Source organism: Coenobita brevimanus, chromosome 40, assembly GCF_032717465.1.
Source record: "Coenobita brevimanus isolate Jiangsu-jjx chromosome 40, ASM3271746v2, whole genome shotgun sequence".
NCBI lineage: Eukaryota > Metazoa > Arthropoda > Malacostraca > Decapoda > Coenobitidae > Coenobita > Coenobita brevimanus.
Window position 1 is genome coordinate 40107769 of NC_136993.1, and position 20636 is coordinate 40128404.

At 42.9% G+C, this 20636-nt stretch overlaps 1 pseudogene; it reads right to left on the bottom strand.

Annotated features, from left to right (window-relative positions):
- Positions 1–18257: 18257 nt before the first annotated feature.
- On the bottom strand, positions 18258–18376 carry LOC145397414 (5S ribosomal RNA; annotated as a pseudogene).
- Between the last annotated feature and the right edge of the window lie 2260 nt (positions 18377–20636).

Genomic DNA, 20636 nt, shown 5'->3' on the forward strand with positions numbered 1-20636 from the left:
GGAAAAACTCCGTGACGACGGTGAAAATCCTGTACTCAGGTCAAACTGAGCGAAAGTTCGCTACATTTACATTAACAACTAATTGTTATGTAGTGTAGTGTATGTAATACACGGTGTAGGTGTGACAGTTGTAGTGTAACTGTACCTACGTGTAAAATGACACAGTAATACAAATTTATAGTAAAATAATGACGACGAGGCAGAAGAGAAGGGGCGGCAGCATGCAACAGGAATGACCAGCTGATCTGCACGGCAATGCTGCACCCACCAGCTACACCTGCGAAAAGAATTAAGGTGGAGCATCAAAACTGTTATTTCTCTCTCTCTCTCTCTCTGCCTAGCAATCAGTACTTATGTCATTATTAACCAGGAAACGTAATTCTTGAATTCACAAATTGCTTAGAACCTTTATAGCTTACTGGTTAATGCTTATTAACTAGGAAATGTGCCAATTCTTGAATTACTCAAATCTCTTAGAACGGGCAGTTTACTAGTTAACCTAACATTATTAACCAGGAAACGTGCCAGTTCTTGAATTCACAAATTGCTTAGAACGGTCGGTTTACTGGTTAACCTAACTCTACACTTACGACTAATACAGGAAGCTGAAAATCGCTACGCAATCTCGGGCAGGTCACGTTTTAACACCCACCGTGGGTGTGAACACTCATGTGGGTAATGTGCATTCTCTGGGAATCCTCAGAGAGGCCCACAGCTCGAGACGTTCCACAAGGTAATTCATACACAGCCTCGGACTGTCTCTGCAGGGTTCTCAAACTTCCCCCTTAATTTATGGTATACATGTATGTACAAGCCCTGGATATACTGTGTCCTGTAGGGCCAACGAGTGAGACGTCTGGTCTACACTTTTAACTGGGAACCAGGCTGGTCCTTGGATTACTCAAATCTCTGAGGATGCCTATCACGGAACCCAGCATACAACAACTGCTCATGTTAGTCAGCAGTTAGTAGGCGAGACATCAGGTCTGCACCTACTTCACCACTACCCTGTCTCTCAACTGTCTCAGAGATTATGGGTGTGGTTACAAATGGCACAGGAAGGGCATGTCCCTGATTAGTGGTGATACTTTGGCACACACTGCAGGAACGGACAAAACTATCTATGTCTCGTCCCATCCCTGGCCAGAAAAAGTCAGCTCGATTACGGCCCTGGGTCTTCCTTTTGCCCATGTGACCTCCTGAGACTGAACAATGACCCCATTGTAACAATGCTAGGCGGTACTTGGCGGGAACGACAAACTGCAGTCGAACCTCGCCCTCGGGTGTTCGTGACTCACGGTAGAGCCGTCCTTGTTTGCGAAGGAACTTGGCTCGACCTCCCCGTGAATACTTTATCACTCGACTCTTTTGTTTGTTCCGCACGGCAGCAAGTGTCGGGTCAGAATGTTGTTCTTGCACAACAAGTTGACTACACATCAGATCTTGCGGCGATTCAATGATCACTGGGGTGACACAGTCTGGAGCCTCAGCCATGGCTCGTGTTACTGCAGCAGCCGAAGTCTGAGTAGCGCCATCATCGGAGCAACTATCCTTGGCTCCTTGAATATTGCCTACGATAAGGTCAAATAGAGGCTCTGGCATGACAACTGTGAGTGTCGTACCAGTATAAAATGGAGATGCCACCTGGATACATGCCTCAGGGAACAATCTCACTGATCCATCAATAAGGTTTGCATGGATCTGTTGACCTGTATACTGCTCAGGACGAACTAAACTCTGCTTAACAGAGCAACCTGAGGAACCATTGTCTCTCAGGACCTTCACAGGAATGCCTCCCACAAACCCTGGCTGGACAAGGAAGGTACTGTCACCTGTGGGAGGGCCTGTGGAGGAAGCAGCTAGCCACTCATGAGGCTGCTGAATTGATGCGGCAAACATTGTGCCTTGAAGGTTATATTGGGAAGATGGAACATTGGCCATCTGTGGAGGGGGGTTCACTGTCACTGTGGGACTAGTGAACTGTGGGGAAATACCCACACTGGTAGGGACGTGACCACCAGGCTGCTGCTGAGGAATGAAGGCTGCATTCGCTTCCTGCCTCTTTTGAGCTGGTGATGAAAAAGTTTGTCCCGACGGTCGGTTGCGTGGCTGATATTGCTGCTGGTTTGGGTACTTGTTGTACCTCTTCCACTCAGGTTTATGAGTGTTTTGCCCCTGGTCCTTCCACTGCGGTTTGCTTGGACCTTGACCATTACTCTGAGAATGGCCTTGGTGCTGGGATTCAGTCTGAGACGGCTTCCCAGACTTATCAGGTTTTCTGTTCCAGGTGTTTTGCTTATGAGTTTGATACCCGTATGCAGTAAAGAATGCGTCAGCCTTTTCTGCCATTTGGCTGGCATCTTTCACCTGGCAGATCTTAAGCTGTGCTATGAGCTCAGCAGGCCACGACCTCTCTAGCTGTGTACGCAGCATAAGGTCAATTATCCCCTCACGCGTGGAAGGAGTTTCATCTTTCTCCATCCACTCATTTAAGTAAGCAGTGAGACAATCAAGGAACTGAACAGCTGTCTCCTTCTCTTGGAGACGAGCTCGCATAAACTGAACTTTGGCGTCGTCTACTGTGAGACCATACGCCTTAATAAATGCAGCTTTCATCATCTCATATGTGAGATTGTCTCCACGAATTCTGTGGAGAATATCGAGGGCAGGACCCTCAAATAGGCTAAGAAACTGAAGCCGCTTAGCTGCCTCATCCAGTTGATACATGTCTGCCATGTCCTCAAAACGAGCTATGTACGGCTCGATTCGCTCGCTTTCCTTATATGAAGGAAGCTTGATGCGTGGGGTCGCCAGGACATGTGCAGGGGAAACGCTCGTGGAGCTTGGACCAACTGCAGCAGACGTGTCTGAAGCCAAGGAATCTCGCTTGAGCTTCAGCACTTCAAGTTCATGTCTCTCGCTTGCTTCTCGCTCGGCACGTTCGTGCTCTCGTTCTCTGTCTCATTGTTCACGCTCGTATTCGCGCTCATTCTCACGCTGCTCTTGTTCATATGCACGCTCTCTTTCACATTGTTTGCGCTGTTCTCGCTCGTATTTGCGCTGAATCTTACGCTCTTCTCGGGCATCATTCTCGCGCTGCTGTTCCTGATTATGCCGTGAGAGTATATACTCTTTAATTTCGGTTGGGTCCGAAAGACCCATTTCTTTGGCTTCCTGTAAAAATAAAGTGGTAGCCATGAAGCTAATTTACTATGCAAACCGGAACTGAGTACTGACTGCTTCGCAAACGAATGCTAATAAACACAAGTAAAGAATACAGACACAAGCTAGTGGTGACCAGTCTTATCTAGTTAACTGGCAAAGATTAAAGCAAAAATGCAAATAATTTAGAACTCAATAATTAACACAATGGGTACGGCGGCTACCCAGGAACGAATAAGATCGTCTGGCGTTACCAAAAATAAAGTACTAAATAGAGTTAAGTACTCTATAGATTAATAAAGCAAAAATTCACTTGCTAAAGTAACGGTAAACACCAGTAAACTTGTGCCTATAAACTTTAATGATAAATTCCTAAATATGAACGAGTGAGCACTATCTCGTGAATAGCTTTATAGCTAGGAGTTAATATCCTGGCGAGGTCGCCAATTGTCACGGGGTTTTTATAATATCACGGGGTTTTTAAAATGAATACTATGTGTTATTTAATTGATATTATTATTCAATAATATTGAAGAGCAGAGACAATGATTGTCTTGCTACATCAAGCAATGATTACTTTACGCTGGCTTGTGCACGATTCTCTGAGAACGAGAATTTATAAACTTTCTCAACAGTACACAGCAGAGACTAATAACTCACAATTGCTGAATTAGTACTGTTAGCCTCTGGAGAAAGTTACTTCACCCCTGACAATAAATAACTAATACTAACATCAGGTTCTTGCCGATGCTTAACTCCTGGCACAACGGATTTTAAGTTAATACAACAAGACTGGTCTAAGTACCAGTTATGAATAGTAAAACGTCTATGCGAGCTAGGAGGTATGTGGGAAATAAGCTTAATTTGGAGAAATGAAACAAGATTTTACTTTACATTAAGCTCAAGAAAAAGAACTGTTAAATTTATTGATTACAAAAAATAAATTTAACGTTACATTTCAAATCAAATCAATGAGACGCACTCACTCACTCACAAAAAAACTAAATTCTTACGCCTAGAAAAAACACCTTAATTAATCTTTTAAGACTAGGAAAACAAAAGGAAATACTGAACGATGAATGCTTTGTATCACCAAGGGGTGGGAGTTTGGAGAAACTGATACTCTGTGGAGCTTGGGTGCTAGCTGACCTCTCACACTTCTGGAGCACGGGACCTCTCTCCGTCAAAGCCACAACTAGACTGAATTCAAATGATGTATAGGCAGGACGCACAAGCCACCGGAAGAAGGCGTGGCTAACGGTTGAGGCAAGCAGGGGCGAACAATAAAGAAACAATTGTATCTCTCAGTAGAGCACTTAGTGACGTGCATTAAATCGGTCACTTTTGAAAGTGATGAATGTTTTGAAAAGTATACTCCGAAATGGAGAGAGAAACGGTTAACTGAGCGATACACAGTGAGTTTTCCACTAATAGTTCGTGGCTTCTCACAAAAGGGAAATGTCGCGAATTGATTCGTGACACCCTTTCACTATTGTGTCTTCTGTATCTATTCCACAACAAATCTCTTCTTTCTTTTGATTTTTTACATTCTGTATTGAACCATTACTGTATTTTCTTATCTTCTTCTTTGTGCTGTGGGATGTACTTCCGGACTCCTATTTCATAAAATTCACAAAATTTTTTTATATACAGCATTTAAATCTTGTCCTCTAAGCCCATTTTCCCAATCAACTTCTAAGAAATACTTCTTTAGGTCTTGATAATTTCCCTTTTTATAGTTTAGGCTCTTTTTGTAACTATCATTGCTGTTTACTATGTCATATGCTATCCTGAAGTTATAGTTTAGTACTGCATGATCGCTTTTGCCGAGTGGAGGGTGATATATTAAACTGTCAATATCATTTTCTTGCCTTGTAAATATTAGATCTAGCACTGAAGGTACATCAAATCCTCTTTTTCTGGTGGTTTCCCTCACATGTTGCGTTAAGAAAGTCTCTTGTACGAGATCCAGGAGCATTTGGTCCCAACAGCTTTCTTGGCTATTTATATCTAGAGTATTCCAATTTATATTTGTATTGAAGTCCCCAGTTAGCATAATTCTTTCCGATTTCTCTTCCATTTTCTGTAGCAATGATCTTACACTCTGAATTGTACTCTCTGCCAGGTCCTCTTATTCGTCTCTTTCCCATATGTTTGATCTGGGTGGCATGTACAAATTTGCTACAATTACTTTACCTTCAGATGTGTCGATCTCTACTGCAATCAGTTCTACTTGTGATGGTATATCTAGTTTTATTTCCTTGACTTTTAGATTTTTCTTAGTTAATATTATAATTCCTCCTCCTTTTTTTAAATATCTGTCTCTTCTCCATATATTGTATTCCTCTAAGTTTAGTATGTCATTTGATATCCTTGGTATTAATTTTCTTTCAGTTAGGCATATTACTTGTGGTTCATTTTCTCTGACATAATCATTCATCTCTAGTAATTTAGGTACCATTCCATCCACATTTGAGTACATCAACTTTATCATCTTGTTTATATACTTGTCCTGACATTGTTCTACTACCTTCCTCCTTTTTCTTCCATCCTGTTTGTGTACCACTTTCGTACCTGCAATCCTATTACTTTGTAAAAAAATTTCTTCTTGTCCTCTTCTGATCTTCCCTCATTTTTTGTTTTTGCTTCCTCCCTTTTCTCTTTCAGTTATTCCATTTCCTCTTGTGTTAGACATCTTTTTATCCATACATTTTTGAACTCCTCTTTTTCCTTAAGATTCTTTGCATTTTTTAGTATCTCTTCCACAGTGTTTACACTCTGGAAAGTCACCTTTAGAGGTCTTGTCTTGCTTTTCTCGTATTTCCCTAACCTTTTGTGTTCCTCTATGTCTTTGCTACAGATTTCCTCCGATACTTCTTTCAGTAAGCTCATTACATTTGCCATCTCCTTTTTGTCTCTTGTTATCTTGTTTTTAACTTCATCCTCTTCTATACCAGTGATTACTATTAATTTGTTTATCTCTACTGAAACTCTGACTAACTTTGGATTGTTTTGGATTATTCTTTTCAACTCCTTTTTAATGCTTTTTTCCTCCACCCTTGTTTCTAAGTCTTTTTTTACTTCACCATTTCTGCATACGTGGTTTCTACATCATTTTTGTAGCTTTCCACAGCTTCATTTACTTGTATTATCTTCTCCTCAATATCACTGCTCTGGTCAATAAGACTGCTAACTTGCCTAATTGTCTCTGTGTCATTTGTGTGTGTGTGTGTGGGTGGGTGTGTGTGGGTGTGTGTTCGTTGACCGACTATAAGTCAGATACAAAAGAACACAATTTTCGAACGAAGTTATAGGAGAGATACAAATAACGGCAAAACAAGAAGCGTGGTTATATTTATGAAATGCTGATCACTCTCCACCTGGATACCCGACATCCTTGAGGTAGTAATATACATATATATATATATATATATATATATATATATATATATATATATATATATATATATATATATATAATTGTCAGAAGCCTTAATCCCATATGGGGTAGCCACAAACAAATCGCCTCCATGCCGCCCTATCCTCCGCCATTTCACTGCCCTGCTCCCAATTCACACCCCTCTCTCATATATCTCTATACTCCATCCCTCCATCTCATCCTTGGCCTCATCCCTCGCTCACCCTTCCTCCACCTCACTCACATACACTCCCCTCGTCAGTCTCTCGCTCACCATCCTTTCCACATGGCCAAACCACCTCATTATGTTTCTCTTAACGGTTCCTATCACATCCACATCCACACCACAATGCTCCTTCACATCCTCATTTGTCAGTCTGTCTCTCCATATGACTCCACATGCTCCTTTCAGATAACTCATTTCCATAGCTTTCACTTTTGACTTGTGCCCCTCCAAGAAGGTCCAAGCTACACTTCCATACGTTAAAGCTGGTATTACACTACTGTCATTCAGTAACTTTTTCATTTCCATGCTCACTTCCCTGTTTCTTATTAGTGCTTTCAAGGAACCAGCAACCTTTCTTCCCTGTTGTACCCTTTCAAGCACATCACCCTCTTAACTTCCATCCTTACTCATCACACTGCCCAAGTACTTAACACACACTTTCCATTTCCTCCTCATCCAACCTCACTCTACATTCACTGACTTCAATTCTCTTGAAGACCGTAACTTTTCTCTTCCCTTCAATTACCTTTAGATTCCGTTTCTTACACACTCTCCCAAACTCATCCACCAAGCCTTGCAGCTCCCCTTCGTCATCTCAACAACACAGTATCATCTGCAAGTTTCCAAACACTGCCCTCTCTCATTAGGGTCACCCCAACATCCAGTGTGCTACCTTGTATCTTTTATAATCCCATCCATATACAGATTGAACAACCATGGAGACATGACACATCCCTGTTTCAATCCAACCTTCAAACAGAAATATTAACTTAGTTCACCATCCACAAGCACTGCAGCCTTAGCATCCTCATACATACTCTTCATGGTTGTTCAACAACATCCCATTTACTCCACATATTCTTAACAATTTCCACAATCCTTGTCTATCCACCCTGTCACATACTTTTTCCAAATCCATGAAGGCCGCATACAAATCTTTCCCTTCTCTAGAAACTTATTTGCTAAAGACCTAAAGATGAATATCTGATCATCGCAACCTTTTCCCTTCCTAAAACCTCCCTGTTCTTCTCCAGCTAATTTCTCTGTTGTTTCCCTAATTTTGTCAATAAGTATCCTACCATATACTTTTCCAGTTACACTAAGAAGACAAATGCCTCTATGATTACCACATACTTCTTTTTCCCCTTTTCCTTTGTATAGAGGAATAATTATAACTAACTTCCAATCCTCCGGGACACTACCTTCTTCCCAGGCCGATCTGCACATCTTCCTCATCCATTTTACTGCTATCTTTCCCTCATGCTTCAGCATTTCACCACACACACCATGAATTCCTGGGGCTTTCCCTATGTTGACTTTCTTCATTGCCTCCACAACTACCATCCTACTGGAATCTTCCTCTCTTCTCACCTCCCTCCTTCTCCCAGCCATTCCTCAGCCACTTATTCTCGCAATACTTGCATTCTTTCGTTTCGTTTCGTTTTTAAAGGCTCCACCATGCTTGCATGTGTCGGCCTTGGTCACCTAATGGCGGCTCTCCACGCTGCACGATCCATTGCAGCCTCCCTGTTCAGTCCCTTAACCCTGAGATCACACTTAATGACCTCGTCCCACGTCTTTCTCGGTCTACCCCTCATAACCCCACCCTCAATATTGACACTTCTAACCTTCCTCACCCAATTATCATCCCCCATCCTCTCCACATGTCCAAACCATCTCAATCTACCTCTCCTCATCACAACATCAATACACTCCAGTCCCATCCTACCTCTCAACTCTTCCATCGTAAACCCAGCCCCTCCAGGCCTTGGACGCAGGGACGCACTGCACATCAACCTAATCATTGTCATTTCTGTGCGTCTGAGCCGGCGAATATCTTCCTCCTTCACTGCCCAGGTCTCACTACCATACAGCATTACACTCCTAACACATGCTGCATACAAAGACCCCTTAGCACGTAGGGAGAGTCCTCTCAATGTCAGGAGAGGCAAAAGCTCCCTGAACTTCTTCCAACCACTTCTCACCCTAGCCACAGAGCTAGCTGCAGCCCCACCTCCAGCACACAACATGTCTCCCAAATAACAAAACTCTTCCACACACTCAAGAGATTCACCAGCAAGTTCAATCCTTTCACGTCTGACAATCTCCACCTGCTCACCCTGACATGCCATACACATAAAATCAGCATTATCTTGCAGTCTACCTCTGATACCACTACATCTCTTATGCACCCATTTATCACACACACCACACAAGATGGAATTACTTCCCACGCCCTTGTGGCAAACTGCACATGGCCACTCTCCCTTGTCTTTGACAGTACCGCCACTAACCTAGATAGCATCACTTTTGTTTTATCTGCATTTACCCTTAAACCCTTGTGCCCCATACCATCTCTCCACTTTCTAAACCTTTCCTCCACCTTCCTTTCGTTCTCTGCAATCAACACCAAATCATCAGCATACAACAACTCCCACGGGAGTCCGTTTCTAAAGTCACGTGAAAGGGCTTCAAGTACCATGATAAACAACTTGGGACTCAAGACTGACCCCTGATGCACACCAACATTCACGGAAAACTCATCACTCAAATCTCCATTCACTCTTACCTGGGTGTGAGCACCCACATACATAGCCATAACAACCCTAACCAGCCACTCCTCCAAGCCAAGCTTTTTCATTGCCCACTTCACCACCTCTCTAGGGACTCTGTCAAAGGCCTTTTCCAAATCAACAAAAACAAAATAAAGATCCCTTCTCCTACCAATATGTTTTTCCTGAAGGTGACGAACAATGATTATAGCATCAGTGGTCCCCCTACCTGGCATAAACCCAAACTGCATCTCATCAATATTCACTCTCTCTCTAATCATACCTTCTAAAACTCTCTCCATTACCTTCATTATCTGATCTAAAAGCTTTATACCTCTATAATTTCCTCTTTCCAGGGCATCACCCTTCCCTTTATACACATTTACAATTACACTCTTCAGCCAATCATCTGGGACAACACACTCATAAATAATCCTATATATCAGGTCAGTGACTAAACTCATCCCTATAACGCCTGAGGCCTTCAACATTTCGGCAGTCAACCCAGACACACCTGCTGCCTTCCCCACCCTCATCCTGCCTATTGCCTCACTCACAGTAGCAGTATCAATCAAAGGCCAAGGGCCAGACACTGGATCTGCTGGCTCCAAACCTTCCCTGTTCCAGTCAAACTCCTCAACAAACGGTTATAATGCTCTCTCCATGCATCTTTAATATCCTCACTGTTCACCACTACCCTTCCTTCATCATTCTTCACACACTGCTCACCTATAATATCCCGATTATCCCTCTTCACTTGACCTGCCACCCTAAATATCATATTTTTCCTTTCCCCATGATTTAGGTTATCAAGTAATTGTCTCTGTGACTCAGACTTTACCCTGTATACCTCTCTTCTAGCCCTACGCTTGGCAGCCAAATATTCCTCTTTGCTACCACCCTTCTTCCATTCCCGGAAAAGCTTTCTTTTCTCCTTAACTGCAGCTTCTACACCCTCATCCCACCACCAAGTTACTTTATGTCTTGGTGGTCCTTTTGTCCAACCGCATGTTACATCAGTAACTCTCAAGAAATTGTTCTTGAGGGCTCTGTACTGTTCATTAACGCCTCTGTCTACAGCTCCCTGTTCAGCCACCACTCTCCTCAACTCGCTATAGAAGGCATCCCTTACTACTTGGTTTTTCAGCTTCCATATTTTCCTCCTAGGTACATAAGTCCTCTTTTTCATCACTTGTTCTTTAATAACCATATCACAAATCAATAGTTTGTGCTGCTGCACACACTCCTCACTTCCTATAACTTTAACATCCCTCACTAACCTCCTATCGGCCCTCCTAACCAGAAAATAATCTATCTGACTGTTATTTCCCCCAGACTCATACGTAATTAATCTACTGTCTCTTCTCCTAAAATGTGTGTTGCACACAATCATGTCCGTTGCCTCCCCAAACTCGAGTATCCTTTCCCCTTCTGCATTCCTTAGACCATACGCACATCCCCCATGCACTCCTTCATAACCTTGTGCTGCTTCACCTTCATGACCATTTAAGTCCCCTCCCAAAATCACTATCTCATGATCCCGTATACCACCCACTACACGTATTAAATCATCCCAAAATCTATCTTTCTCTGCTTCATCCAATCCTGCCTGTGGAGCATATGCCGATATAATCACAACTATCTTTCTACTCAACAGAATTATCACTACCAATATCCTATCGCATACTCTCAAAACATTCATAATATATTCCACCCATTTCTCCGCAACCATCACACCAACACCTCCATATCCGTCTGTCCCCCCCTGCCAAAACAACTTATAGCAACAGTCCTTTCCAACAATCTTTCTGGCTGATCCACCCCTGTACCGGACTTCCTGCAAACACGCCACATCCACCCACCTCCTACTGAATGCCTCAACGACTTCCCCCGCTCTTCCCCTCAAACTTCCCACATTCCATGAACCCACCCTCATCCCCATGGGCAATTTACTGTCCTCAGGCTTGCTTTGAAACTTATTTTGTTTTGTCATCTTCAGTATTAATAAAGGGGGACAGACATAGCACAGGTCCCACTCGCTGCGCAGTCCCAGGTCCAGGCAATGGATCTGGGACCCCTAGCCCACCAGCTTACCAGTGGCTGTGGTAGTGGCCTCAGGGCACCCTGCCAGAACAGCTGCAGGGACACCCTCCAAGCACGCCTTGGCACTGCAACTATCCCGCCATTATACACCCACTGATAGGGCAGCCTCCTGGGGCGCTACTCCCAGGTTCGGGCCCCTCTCTATTGGGCGGAAGTGGCAGCTTGGGAACCGAAATGCCCTGTACCCTCTAGCACTGGCCCGAGCCCCATCTCGCCCTGGACCCACGATCTATGCCGGCGGAACCCCCCGCCACGCCTCCCCCCAGAAGTCCGCCACTAGGTAGTGGGGCAAAGTTTTCTGGCTGCATGCCCTTGCTGGCGCCAACCCCAGTAACATAGTGGGATACGTTGTGTGAAATGTAAAGTGCATGTGGTGTAGTGCATAGATAGTTAGAGGATGTGTTTGGGAGAGTATGCTACTGTCACACTGAAAAGGTCAGCAAAGGGGGATGGTTAGATAGCTAGTGAAACAGGAGCTCCAGCTCTCCCTATCACCATCATTCCCATTCCCCTCAGGAGTACTATCCTGTTCGGCCCGTGCTACGGCCTCCTCCTTCTTTATGTTCAATAATTCCTTGAAGTGGTCTCTTCTTCTGCTCACATTATCTCCCCTCTCCACCAGTAATCTACCATTTTCATCTTTCACTCCCCAACTAGCTACTTTGGTATCCTGTCTAACTCTCTTTACTTCTTTACATTTTGTGCATGAAGAAGGTATTGGCTATCACCAACCCACTCCCAGCACAAATGTCCGGTAGAGCATTGCCATTCTCATCCACCTCTGCAGGCACACCTAACTCACCAACTACTCCATCCTCCTTCACATTCCGTACTTTTCCATTTATATCTTTATATCTTCAGTCCCTGAGTGTCGTAAAAGGCGACTAAAAGGGGCGGGGTGAGGGGACTAGGGACCCCCTCCTCTGTTTTTTAGTTCCTAAAAAGAGACAGGCCAGAGAATGGGATGGGGGATGGAGTTATCCCCGTACCCTGAAAATTTGGTCTATGAATGTGCTTGGATGTAGTACGATTCAGGCTAAAAGGGAGGAGATTGGGAGAATGTTTGTGAGAAGAAAGTTGGATGTGTTAGCTTTGAGTGAAACGAAGATGAAAGGGAAGGGTGAGTCTATGTTTGGAAGTGTGAATGGAAGATTGTCTGGTGTTGATAGAGGAAGGGCAAGAGAAAGTGTGGCCTTGTTAGTGAGTCCGGAAATACAGAAGTGTGTGATTGAATGGAAGGAGGTGTCATCGAAACTGATGTGGGTGAAAGTGAAATTTGAACGTGAGTTGTGGATGTTTATGAGTGCATATAGGCCTGGTAGTGAAAGGGATGAAGAAGAGGGGGAGTCTTTCTGGAATGATGTTGATGAGTGTCTGCAGAGTTTTGGAGCGAATGTGAATGTGGTAATGATGGGAGATCTGAATGCTAGAGTGGGAAATGTAGCAGTTGAAGGTGTAGTTGGTATGCATGGTGTGCCTGGAAGAAATGAAAATGGGGAATGAATGATAGAGATGTGTGTTGAGCGAGAGATGGTGATCGGAAATACGCTGTTTGTGAAGAAAGATATTTATAAGTATACATGGGTGAGACAAGAGGGTGGAAAGGATGTTGATAGAGCCTTGATGAACTATGTGGTTGTGTCTAGGAATGTAATAGGAAGATTGTTGGATGTGAGAGTTCTGAGAGGGGAGGGTGGAGGTATGTCTGACCACTACCTGGTGGAGGGAAAGTTAAGAGTAGGTAAGAGATGGGTGAGAGCTAGGAGGGTTAGGTGTGGCAGGGAGGTTTTGAAAGTGAGTGAGTTGGATAAAAGACGGAAAAAGATAGAGTATCATGAGAAAGTGAAAGAAGAGTGGAACGCAGCGAAAGATCGGGAAAATGGCATTGTGGAGGAGGAATGGCAGTTGTTTAAGAGTGCTGTGGTGGGGCATGCAGAAGAGGTGTGTGGTGTGAGACGTGTGGGTGGTAGTGTAAGAAAAGGAAATGAATGGTGGTGTGAGGAAGTAAGTATGGCTGTGGCTGAGAAGAGACATGCATATGAAGTGTGGCTGTAGAGGAAGGATGAGATGTCATATGAAAGGTATAAGGAAAAGAGGAATAGGGAGAGAAGGGCTGTGCGTGATGCTAAAGTGGCAGCAGATGAGAGGTGGGGTAGGCAGCTGAGAGAGAATTTTCAACAGAATAAGAAAAAGTTTTGGAAGGAGATGAAAAGGGTGCGAAAAGGAGAGTCTGGGAAGGAAGAATGAGTAAAAGCAGAGGATGGAATGATGTTAATTGAGATGCATGCAGTAAGGAAGAGATGGGCAGAGTATTTTGAAAGATTATTAAATGTAGAGGAGGAAAGGATGGCTGAGATTGTGGCGGATGGAAGGGTGCAAGGAATAAATGTGTTGGGAGAGTTGAATGATTCTTTGATCACGAAGGAGGGAGTGGAGAAGGCAGTAAAGAAGATGAAAACAGGGAGAGCTGCAGGTATGGATGGGTGTGCTGTGGAATGCCTGAAGGGTGGTGGAGTGACTATTGTTGACTGGTTAGTAAGATTGTTGAATGTGTGCTCTGTGAAAGGTATGGTGCCAATTGACTGGGCAAGTGCTTGTGTGGTCCCGTTGTATAAAGGCAAGGGTGATAAGTATAAATGTACTAGCTTTAGGGGTATAAGTCTGTTGAGTGTTGTAGGTAAGGTATGTGGTAGAGTGTTAATTATGAGAGTTAGAGAGGGTACAGAGGGAGTGATTGGTGAGGAGCAGTGTGGCTTTAGGAGAGGGAGAGGATGCGTGGATCAGGTGTTTGCTGTGAGACAAGTGTGTGAAAAGTATTTAGCGAAAGGCAAGGATGTGTTTTGGGCATTTATGGATTTAGAGAAAGTGTATGATAGAATTGATAGGGAGGCTTTGTGGACTGTTTTAAGATTGTATGGACTTGATGGAAGGTTACTAAAAGGGGTGAAAATTTTTTTTGTGAATAGTAGAGTGTGTGTAAGAGTGGGAAATGCTGTGATTGATTGGTTTCCAGTGAGAGTGGGGCTGCAACAGGGATGTGTGATGTCGCCTTGATTGTTTAATATTTACGTGGATGGTGTTGTAAGGGAAGTGAATGCAAGAGTTTTAGGTGGAGGTCTGAGTCTGGTGAATGTTGATGGTGGAGAGTGGAATCTGAAACAGCTGCTGTTTGCAGATGATACTGCACTGGTGGCTGATTCAGAGGAGAGATTGAGACAGTTGGTAGAGGAGTTTGGAAGGGTGTGTGAAAGGAGGAAATTGAAAGTAAATGAGAATAAGAGTAAAGTGATGAAGTGTACGAGGTTGGTAGATGGTAGGGGGATGAATATAGTTTTGAATGGCAAGTTGCTTGAGGAGGCAGAGTGTTTTAAATATCTAGGGTCACATGTTGCTGTAGATGGAAGAATAGATGCAGAAGTGAAGTTTAGAATAAATGAAGTAGGAAAGGTACTGGGAGGAATGAAAAAAGTGTTTAGATGTCGTTCGCTTATACTGGATGTAAAGAGAAGGCTGTATGAGGGTGTTGTGGTACCGACTGCGTTATATGGGGCTGAAACATGGAATATGGGTGTAGCAGAGAGGGAAAGTTTGAATGTAATGGAGATGAGGTGTCTGAGGAGTATGTGTGGAGTGACGCGTATGGATCAAGTGCGAAATGATGAAGTGCGAAGGAGAACTGGAGTTGTTCAGGAGATGGCTGGTAGAGTTGAGCAGAGGGTGCTGCGATGGTTTGGGCATCTGGAGAGAATGGATAATGAGCGATTGGTGAAAAAGATAACTAGATATGATGTGAGAGGTGTAAGGCTGAGAGGAAGACCACGAATAGGATGGATGGACAGTGTGAAGAGAGCGCTGGATGCGAGAGTGATGTCTGTTGAGCAAGGAAGTGTGGCTGTACATGACAGAAATAAATGGAGAGAAATTGTGAATGAATAAGTGATGACGCAGCCCTGTGGGGATATTCTCCTGCATTTGGTCTGATCAGCTAGTCAGGTCAGGTGCGGGTAAGGGGATGGGTCTGTTATGATGTGGCAGGGGTAAACCAGTTCTGTTGTTGGGCCCTGCTGCGAATGTCACTGATTGCATTGCGCAGTTGACCCTTGTGCGGTGTAGTGTGGTGAGGATCTGTCCGTTCTCCCCTTTGGGGCTAAGATGCGAATGAATGTGTTTGAATGGATGAGTAAATGGGGAGTGTGTCGTCCTGTCTCGGCTACCTCCCTTTCCTTGGGGGAAGCAGCCTAGGTATATAGTATAGTATAATAGTATCTTCAGTCAAAAACACTCTCACATTCCTTTCAAACTTTTCCATGCACGCTTGCACATTTGTCCAGAACTCTCCCTTCACCCTGTTTGCACGATCTTGCGTTGGCTCATGTACTGTACACACACAGTCGCCCACATTTGTAGCCCAACTTTCACTCTTACCCACACAGTCCTTGAGCCAACTGATTCATACTTTCTTATATTCTCCTTCCATCTCTTGCACACAACCATACACATTCCTTCTTGTCCCCATTCATTCTCAACCACTCCAGCGTTTATAACCCATCCATACTCTCATTCTCTCACACTCTCACCTCTCCATTTAGTTTCAAGTAATTCACATACATCCAGTTTTGCACCTTCAAGTACCCGGACAATCTCTCTGCCTTTCATCTTATCCTTTGCACCCTATATAATCCATGTCGCAATCCATACCATATCCTTCTTTCGGTCCTTAGACGTCACCTGTTAATCAGCCCTGGTCCGAAAAATCAACGTATTTTCAGTTAGTTGCTTTCCGAGGAGGGGCACTAACACTCCGAAAAGCCACTTGTCACGTAGGAGTCACGTGTTGGGTAGTTATAAGGTTACCACCCGGCGTTGTAAATGATTTCCTGGTTTACGGAAAATCATTTGGCCTGCCACTTGATGTAGCACTACCCTAAAAACAGAGCACTGCTGCACTAAGCAGGTGGATGATGGGCGCCCCCAGCTACCACCTACTTTATATATATATATATATATATATATATATATATATATATATATATATATATATATATATATATATATATATATATATATATATATATATATATATATATATATATATATATATATATATATATATATATATATATATATATATATATATATATATATATATATATATATATATATATCCCATTGGCTCCCAGTGTCCTCAATATAGGACAGAAATGGGCATTTTCTCAGGATAGGTACCTGTGAGCTTCGCGACTTTGAGCCGATAGCTGCAGGCCGGTACGCCTAGCACCCTTTCAGCAAAATCCCCCGCACATGAACTCTGGAAACTAAAGGGATATCTATCTATCTACCTATATAAATATATTATACATATAATTTTATATCTATGTATCTCTCTGTCTCTCTCTCTTTCTATTATATATATATATATATATATATATATATATATATATATATATATATATATATATATATATATATATATATATATATATATATATATATATATATATATATATATATATATATATATATATATATATATATATATATATATATATATATATATATATATATATATTGCCAGACTTTTTAATCCCGTAAGGGGTGGCCACAAGCATATCGCCTCCATTTCGCCCTGTCCCCCGCCATTTTACCGCCCTGCTCCCAGCGCACACCCCCCTCTCTCATATATCTGTCCACTCCATCCATCCACCTCATCCTTGGCCTCGCCCTCCCTCTCCCCCACTCCACCTCACTCACATACACTCTCCTCGTCAGTCTCTCACTCTCAATCCTCTCCACATGGCCAAACCACCTCAATGTGTTTCTCCTAATGCTCCCGATCACATCCACATCCACACCGCAATGCTCCTTCAATTCCTCATTTGTCAGTCTGTCTCTCCATGTGACTCCACATGCTCCTTTCAGATAACTCATTTCCACTGCTCGCACTCTTGACTTGTGTCCCTCCAGCAAGGTCCAAGCTTCACATCCATACATTAGAGTTGGTATCACAATACTATCATGTAGTACCTTTTTCAGTTCCATGCTCACTTTCCTGTTTCTTATCATTGCTTTCAAGGAACCTGCAACCTTCCTTCCCTGTTGTACCCTTTCAAGCACTTCACCCTCTTAACTTCCATTCTTACTCATCACACTACCCAAGTACTTAAACGCACTCACAGCTACCATTTCCTTTTCATCCAGCCTCACTGCACATCCACTGACTTCACTTCTCTCGAAGACCATATCTTTACTCTTTCCTACATTCACCTTTAGATTCTGTTTGTTACACACTCTCCCAAACTCATCCACCAAGCCTTGAACTCCGCATATAACTTCTTTCCCTTCTCTAGAAACTTTTCTACTAAGATCTAAGAATGAATATCTGATCTACACAACTGATCTACACAACCTCCTCCCATACTAAAACCACCCCGATCTTCTAATACACATTTCCCCTGTTATTTTCCTAACTCTGCCATTAAGTATCCTACCTTATACTTTTCCTGTTACACTAAGAAGACAAATGCTCATATAACTACGTTACACTTATATATATATATATATATATATATATATATATATATATATATATATATATATATATATATATATACTGCATATATATATATATATATATATATATATATATATATATATATATATATATATATGTTTTCATTCATTCATCGCCAGACGCCATGTATCCCAAACGGGGTGGCCAAGGGCTTAGAGTTAATTGTTTTACAGGGAAGGGCACTAATCCTCCACCAACCCCACTTGACACGTAAGGAGAACGTTATGTCAACAGCATCTGGTGTTCCCAGGCGGTCGCCCATCCAAGTACTAACCAGACCCAACGTTGCTTAACTTCGCTGATCGGACGGGAAGCAGTGTACTCAATGTGGTATGGCCGCCAGGGGAAAACAAAAATCATGCCAATAAAATTGTATTCATCATCGTCGTCGTCGAAGATGTTACGAGTGTAATGCTATATGGTAGTGGGACCCACACAGGAAAGGAAGAGGATACTCGTAGGCTGACAAATGTACAGAATTGACAATGATTAGGTGGATGTGCAGTGCACCTTGAATGCGAGGCCTGGGAGGACAAGGTTTGCGGTGGAAGAGTTGAGAGGAAGCATGGGACTGGGTGGTGGTGTGATAAGAAGGGGTAAAACGAGATGGTTTGGGCATGTGGAAAGGATGGGTGATGACAATTGGATGCCCTCTTACGGTTTCTATCCTATTTTTGCCTTCATCTATAGCTTCCTTTGTGGTCGTTCTATAGATGCTGTTGCAGACGGCCATAGTTCTTCTAGCTCTATCAACAGTGGTGTTCCTCAGGGCTCTGTTCTATCACCAACTCTCTTTCTTTATTCATCAAAGATCTTCTAAGCTGTATATGTAATCCTATCCACTCGTATGCTGATGATTCCACCCTTCACCATTCCATTCGCTTTCTGCAATGTCCATCTCAGCAGTTACTTTAGCAAACAAGGGATGAGACTATGGCACACCTAATGTCTGACTTGGCTCATATCTCTGACTGGGATAAAAATAATCTTGTTTTTAATGCATCAAAGACTCAGTTTTTACACCTATCATCTCCACAAAATCATGCACAGGAGTACCCACTAATGTTTAATATTATCCAGCTCAATCCTGCATCATCCTTGAACATGCTTGAGGTTTCATTAATAATGACTTATCTTGGAAAGATCGTATTGCATCTCTTGTAAAATCTGCTTCCAAGGGATTGGGCGTGCTAAGCCAACTCCATGCCTTCTTTACCCCTGCACAGTTGTTGACTTTATACACGGGTTTTATCCGCCCCTGTTTAGAGTACAAGTCTCATGTATGGGGAGGCTCCCCACATACAGCTCTTCTCAATAGGGTGGATTCAAAGGCTATTCGTCTCATCAACTCTCCTTCTCTTACTGGCTCCCTTCAACCTCTGCCTCTTTGCCGCACTGTTGCCTCTTTATCTCTTTACTATCGCTACCTCAATGGTCAGTGCTCCTCTGAACTGTCTGCTTGCATCCCTCCACCTCTACGACGGGCGCGTAGCATCCGTCTAGCAACAAACTCTCATCCCTTTTTTGTCCAACTCGCTAATGCAAGATTTATCCTTTACCCAAGTCCTTCATTTATGCAACAGATCATCTCTGGAACTGTTTCCCTCTGTCTGTATTTCCTACTTCCCATGATCTCCAGTCTTTCAAACGCAGTGTGTCCATGCATCTCGATATAAATGGATCTTGAAATTGGCTCTCTTTTGTGTGGTTTTTGTTTTTTCCTTGGGAGGAACGTTTTGTGGGCTCAGCCTTTGGTTCACTCCTTCTCGCATCAATAATTATAATAATTAATATATATATATATATATGTATATATATATAATGTTGAACAACCATGAGAACATCACACAACCTTGACGCATGCCCACACCGATCGTGAACCACTCTCTTAGGTGTCCATTAACCTTTATACATGCTTCACTACCATCATAAAAACTCTTGACGGCACCTAGCAGCTTATCATGTACACTGCAGCACTTTCCACAATCCTTCTTTGTCTACTTTGTCATATGCTTTTTCCAGATCCATGAATGCCATAAACACTTAATAGTCCTTCTCACAAGCCATCTCCACTATCTTCCTCACTGCAAATATTTGACCCACACATCCTCTGCCACTCCTAAAGCCAGCCTGTTCATCACAACTAGGAGTTCTAATATCTCTCTTACTTTATAATAATTGTTTCATATACCTTCCCTATTATACTCAATAAACTTATGCCACGATAATTCTTGCACTCACTTTGCTCACCTTTATTTTTGTACAGGTGTACAATCACAGCCTTTTTCTATTCTGTTGGCACAACTTCACTCATCCATGCTTTCTTACATATCTCCAACAAGCAATTCATTCCTCTCTCTCTACTACACTTAAGCATCTCTGCATACACCTCATCAACCCTAGCTGCTTCCTCATTTTTCAGCCGCTTCACAGCACTCTTCACTTATGCAAGTGTCATATTTCCTGACACTGCATTCTTTCTTTACATACCCCCAAATCCAAGCATGTTTACAGTGGCTCTGCTCTTTCTATTCCCATTCATCAGGCTTTCGAAGAATTCTTTCCATCTGGCCCTTAACCCATCCCCATGGGTTAACAGTCTAC